Raw genomic sequence first — 6909 nt, forward strand, 5'->3', positions numbered from 1 at the left:
ACTGAACGGAGTCTCTCCATCATTTCCTACATCTGACGTGCATATTCATTGACCTGTATTATCACGTCAAACGCTGTCACTCCTCCTGTCTTACCAGCTGGGATGTGCTTGCAGTCTCGTGTGTTGCTTCTGGCTGCATCGTAATTGCTGGTGGTTCTTGTGTGGAGGTTGATGGTCAGTCTTCTTCTTGGCCATCTTGAGGCTTTGATGCTTCAACAATTTCTGGCTGAGTAGAAGTAGATGGTGTGGTCTCAACCCTTGCTGTCTCTTCAGGTGCGGGCCTTTCTTCCTTCTCTAGCTCGGGCTCCGTCTCATGTGTAGTGGTAGGCTCTTTTTCTGTATCTGCTTCCTTATTAGTTTCTTGTTTCGATTGACTTGTCTTTTCTTCTTCTGGATTTTGAGTCTCTTCTACTGCCTGCTCCGGTTCTGGCTCGGCTAGGCATGGGATGGTCTTGTTGTTCCGGAGGCGGTGAGGCGGGTCGGGGAGATCCATGTCTTTGCTCTTGTGTAGCCGTTTCCTCACCTTTCTTTGCAGCTTATTCTACCTCTTTCAATTTTAGAGCTTCGGCCTCTTGGTACATTCTTTCTAAATATTATGTTGGGTCATCTACCTCTTTTCTGGTATGATGCTTTGTTTGAGGTCCTTTCAATCCTATGGGAACCCACTTTTCTGGGTCCTTCCCTTGTGCTTGCCTACTGCGCTGGTAAGCCTGTTTTTCTCTTTCAAAACACGCTTGTTTTTGAGCTGGCTCCTCTTGGTGTGCAGTCATAGTTTCCTCTTCATCTCTTCTCTCCAAGCTCTCTTTTCTTCATTGTCAGAGCTCTCGCTGCTATGCCATTCTGGTGAGATGTCATCTGACTCATCATCTGATTTTTGTGACCCTTTACCTGACCTTGTAGCTCATGGAGAGGGTTGTGCTACCAAAATCCATGTATTCTGATCAGGGGCAAGTGGTAGGTTGTCGGCCATGTTGATGGCATGATACGCTATTCTCATCAACACCTCTAGCGCGCCCAAGTATGTGATTTTCCCTTACTTCTTTTCGCCCTTCAAGGTTGTCAAGACATACTGCGTGTGGTCCACAGGCTGCCTTGTTGTTGACTTAAGAACCTGAGTGAAGGTGGTGGCCACGGTGTGATTTAGTGTAGTGTACCTTGGTGGCCTTTTTGCCAGAAAATGCAAGTGTTGATGGTACAAATGGGCTGGCTCTTCCACCTATTTGTGGATAAGATCAGCGAATGTAGCCGCGGTTGTCTCCTTGGTAAATGTGCCTGCGGTTTTCCTGTCTCTTGCCCGCATGGTCTTTCCTTCAGTGGGAAATCTGAGTGCTCTACCACTATCTCTTTTGTGATTACTACCTCAACCTTATTTCCTTGGGTGTCGTATATTTGTGCAGTTTCGTCCTCTTTGATGGTGGGATAGAAGCTCGTAAGCTTTCTGAAAGTCCAATTTGCAAGGCTCTTGTTCGTAGAAATTCCTAAGCCCTAACTTGCGGTTAGCCTCTTTGGTCTCTGGCTTGGTAGCTACATCATAGACCTCTTTAGGCAGAAGTTGCAACTCCACCTGATGCCCTTCTTCACTCTTGAACCTACCAGTGAAGACCGTGGTGTGGTGTTCTTCTAGCACTTCTCTAGAAAGATAAGATGCCTTTACTGCTTTGACCGACTCGGGGTCTAGTTGATACGCAGGCAATTCTTGTAGTTTCTCTTTCTGGTTTAGCTTCTTCTTGGCCCTCTCTGCTACTTGCATTGCTCCTATTCAGTGAATAGAGTGCAAAGTTAGCAGATTTGTTGGATTTTCTCTGGAATGTCCTTTTAGACTGAAATGTTGTCAATTTGGTCCAAATTGCTTCAAATCAATTTTCGAACAAGCAAAGAAGCATAAAATCCAAACAATAGATATAAAGGAAATTTGAGATTTTGAACTCCAAATTGATTCAAAGTTGGCTAGTGGGCTTATCACAACATGTACATTGGATGTATGATGGCAAAATATCAAAATTCCCCAATTTTGACCAAAAAGTAAATAATCACGATTATTAACTTTTCTTCCAAAATTGACATTTTTTTGTACAAATTGGTTTAGGCATGGTATAGACCTTGGGTATGAGATATGAGGTGATTTGGATCAAGAAAAGTTGTTCATAACCCAAATTTTGGCTTGCAAAGACTTCTTTGCGGTTTTTGGAAATTTTACAAGTAACGGGTGGTCATTTTGGCTCATACTTGATTTTTGGCATGTAATAGGTGTGTACACAGGATAGGTGAGATGATTTGACAATTTCCAAGCAAAACTGATGCAAAAGTAAATAATTGTGATTATTTACTTCAGTGACAAAAACTTTGCAAAACCCACAAATTTTGTCCTAGACATGTTTCATACACCTAATATAAGTCCTAAATTGAATTTGGTCAAGTTTGGTCATGCCTGCATCACTTTGTGCTCTGTCGACTCTGAAATCACCATTTTTTGTGATTACTCTATCTGTTGGGTTGGTCAGTCAACTTTGAGGCTTTGGACTTGTCCGTAACATAGTCCTGAAGCAACATGTCCAATTCTGGCTCATTTGGAGTCAGTTTGGCCTCGTATGTCGAATTTGACGCTTTGTAACCTTCGAGCCGTTTTCTATTTTTTGAGGGCTTTTTTATATGGATTTCACCAAACCAATTATATACATTGTATATGGACCTCATTAACAAGCTATCTGTGGAGTCACGCCAGAATTCTGGCATTTGCCAAAACTTCCCTGATCGGATTCATCTAGCTCATTCTGCAAGAATTTTGAAAAAGTAGGCTTGGCCTAAATTAGGCCTGGCCTCCTAATTTAGGCTTCTCGCTTCCATCTTTTGATTTGATTGAGAATTTTTGTGCTAGTCCGCCTTTTCTTTTTGCTCACCATCGTGTCTCCCATTTTTCCATCTGAGCTTCTCTGCTATTTATTATTAATTTTGACCTGTTTTTTTGAAAAAATCAAAGAAAATAGCAAAATGCTCTAAAAAGTAAAGTAAAAATACAATAATTAAGAAAATCCCTTGAAAAACACAGCTTTATTGTTTTTTGTTGGATTTCTCCATTTTTAAGCCTCCTTATCACCAAAATGATGAAAAATACCCAAAAAATGACTATTTTTAATGATTTTTTGATAGTATATACACTATTTACACTCATCGGGAAGATATTATTAGTGAATTTTCCCTTGATGATAAATTATAAGGGCATTATTAGGTAATTTTGCAAAAAAATACCCGTTAACATAGAACTTTTCCTCCCTCTTCAAACATTGCCCTTAATTACTTAGTACTTAGTGCTCTTCCACCCCTCCTAGATGGCGTACTCCGAGACGAGTGCATGCATGGGTTGAACAATTGTGTCTATGCATAGCCGTGATTGGATCTACCATGATATGAAGATCAATGCAATTCAAACCAATATGTTGTGCAAGAGCTGGGTCTTGACTAATTAACTCAAGGGTTTCCGATGTTGAAGTTTGCTGCTGTTGATGTCTTCCAAAGAGCAAATCTTGTAGCTTTTGTGCTCTATGTTTGATTGTACCCTCAGGGTGCTTTAGCACTCTAATTTCTTGAGCTGTGGTAGCACTTTCGACTGTTAACGAGCTTTTTCTCTCCATTGGTAGCTCGGTCGGCTTGGTGCTGCATGGTGTGGTGGAGTCTGTTGAGACTTAACTCACCATTGCTTGATTGGTTTCGCGGGCTGTGGACAAGATAAGTGCTCTTTTTTCTTCCAAACCATTTTCAATTTAGGTTCTTTGCTCAGAGATTCTCGATTATGTGTTCGAACCCTTGGAACCTTCTTTTGTTTCGTCGGTTTATCCGTAAGCTGTGCTTTTGGTACCCAAATTTTCCCTGACTCCTTGCATGCTATATGTATCATTTGATTGTCGAGGGGATGGAGAAGATTGGATTCATGGATTGGTCTACTGATTGCTTCTTTTCCATTCCTCCTTGCTTGGTGCAATTGGAACAATGAGTTGCCCTCCTTTAGGTGATAGCTTTAGTTGATTCATATCCCAATCTGGTATTGCTTTGTATGTACGCATCCAGGGAACTCCAAGAATCATCGTCTCATTCATGTGTTCATCTGACAAGCATACAAACTGATGAGGACATGAACATCCATGTACTATCACGTTCAAGTTGACTACTCCCAATGTTGGAGTTGGATTCTTGTTGCATCTTTTGATTGTCGCTATTCTTGGTGTCAATGCTTGACTTGTTGCCTTCTTGTATGTGGAATAACTGACTGCATTCACTCTAGCTCCTGTGTCTACCAAAGCATTGGTGCTATGATTGTTGAGTTGTACTTTGACGCGCAAGTCCATTCCATCTAACGAGTCGTCATCTGTTGAAACTGCATCTTTAGGTAATTCCCATTGTCGATCATCTATTTCCAAAGTGTTGATGGGAATCAGTATCTGTTGATTCTTGAGAGCATCTTTACGCTTGAGTACCTGAATTCTAGCTTCCTCTTGGGCTTCATCAATAATATGTTGTCGCTTGATCTTCCTTTGTTTGGTTGCATGCATTCTCTCTAGCAATTCCTTGGTTAGTGACAAATTGTATTTCTTTAAAAGACATCCACTAATCCAATTAGCCATCGGTTCACCATCTAGGGTGGACAATTTTACTGCTCCACTTGGAGATACATCTTCAATGATAAATGGTCCGTTTCCCTTTTTCTTAAACTTGGGAATGTGTTGCTTAAGGGAATAGACTATAACTAAGTCTCCTTTCTTGAAGATTTTTGTGATTAAGTGGGAATGAAAAAACTATTTTTGTTTCTGCTTTTGTGCATAGATATGAGCTACAACAATTAACCTTTGCTCGTCTAGCTTTTCCAAATCTTCAAGTCTTTCTGACAATTCATGTCCCTTCCACTTAAGATTTTGTGCTACCCTTAATGTCGGCAATAGAAATTCTATTGGCAATATGGCATCAAGACCATAAACAAGGTTAAAGGGTGTAGCATTTAGAGCTATTTTGAATGAAACTAGATAAGCCCATAGAGCAACATGGAGATTCATTTCCTAGTCTGTCCTTCTTGAACTAGCCACTTTAGTCAGCATCGAGCAAAGAATTTTATTTGTATGCTCAGCTTGTTCGTTTGCTTGTGGCTGATAGGGAGGGAGCTGATTTGTTATGGATGACCATAAACTCATTAAGAAAATACTCTATTACCTCATTGAGGAAATGAGTCCCCGGATCACTGACAATCTCTATTGGCAGTCCATATCTCATGAATACATACTCATATAAGAATGCAGCACTGGTTCTAGCATCATTCTTTTGAGTCGCTTTAGCCTCGGTCCACTTGGTCAAATAGTCCATAGCTACAATGATATATTGATCTTGGGTTCTATAAGCAGGTGGATGTATCGGTCCAACAAAATCTATACCCCATTTTGTGAAGGCTCTAGCCCCCATCATTGGTCTTAAGGGCATGGTGTCTACTCGTGTTGTCATTTTTGCTCGTTGACAAGCATCACACCTTCGAACATATTCTTTGGCATATGCAAAAAGTGTTGGCCACCATATGCCTGCCATCAAGATTGCTCTTGCGTTGGTCTCACTAGAAAAGTGACCTCCAGCTAATCCAGCATGTGCTTGTTCTATAATCAGAGTATACTCGTTTTCATTTGCACAAAGACGTAAATGTTGATCTTTACCTCTCTGATACAATTGGTTCCCAATAAGAGCATAGTCTCTTGCTTCAGTTTCAATTGCTCTTTGATGGCATTTACTCATATCCTCAGGAAATGTTTCGCTCGATAAGTAAGTAACTAGATAATTACTCCACTTAGGAACAGGTGACATTTGAAACAAGGTTACATGAGGAATGGGTGTTTGTTTTTTACATTGAGGGCAATCTTTTACAAAAGATCTAACATCTCTCCTCATAGTCGGCCAAAATACTCCAAGTCTCAAGATTTGTTGCATAGTTTGGTCTTCCGTAAAGTGAAGTCCTACTATGATAACATGTGCTTGACTTAGGTATTGTTCTTTCTCTTTAGGGTTAATGCATAAAAGCAATATCATGTCCTGATTTCTTCTGTATAGCCTTCCATCTAGTAATTCATACATAGCCGATTGCTCAATCAAATCGATTGTGATAGGAAGTGGTATTTGTGAATCCACTTGAGCTATTGTTATCAATGACACAATGTTTTCCGACCATCTAGGTATCATTTCCATGGAGAACAAATAAGCATCTTGTAGATCATCGTGTACCCCTTTAGGTAATTCCCGTGAAGCAATCCTTGATAAATGATCTACTCGTTGATGTGTAGTGCCTTTTTATACAACCACAATGAAATCAAATTTGAGAAGAATGATGAGCCATCTCACTATTCTCCCTGTGTTGCATGGCTTGTTGCCCAAATACAACAAATCTTGGTGGTCCACAAAGAACACAAACTTGTTGGCTAATAGGTAATGTCTATACTTTTTAACGGCATAGGTCATTCCTAGTCCTTCTCTTTCGGTGGTGGTGTAATTCTTTTCTGCCATGTTTAATGTCTGCTAGCATAAGAAATAGGAAAGTCAATTTTCCCATCTTGTGGTTGAGCTAGTATACAACCAATAGCAAAGTTTGAAGCATCTACATGTACGTGGAATACCTTATCCCAATCTGGTGCTTTCAATATTGGAGCTGAGGTGAGAGCTTGCTTAAGCTTCATGAAGGATTCTTCACATACCTTGGTCCATTCAAAGTGCGTAATCAAGCTATACATGGGTTTCGCAATTATAGCAAACATGTATATGAACCGTCGGTAATATCCACAATGTCCTATGAAAGCTTGTACTCCCTTGATTGTTGTTGGTCTAGGCAAATCCACAACGACATGAATCTTCTCAATATGAGTATAGTAGCTATGCCATTTTTAGACACTA

This window comes from Adiantum capillus-veneris, unplaced genomic scaffold (assembly GCF_014529385.1).
Source record: "Adiantum capillus-veneris isolate H3 unplaced genomic scaffold, ASM1452938v2 Hic_scaffold_275, whole genome shotgun sequence".
Lineage (NCBI taxonomy): Eukaryota > Viridiplantae > Streptophyta > Polypodiopsida > Polypodiales > Pteridaceae > Adiantum > Adiantum capillus-veneris.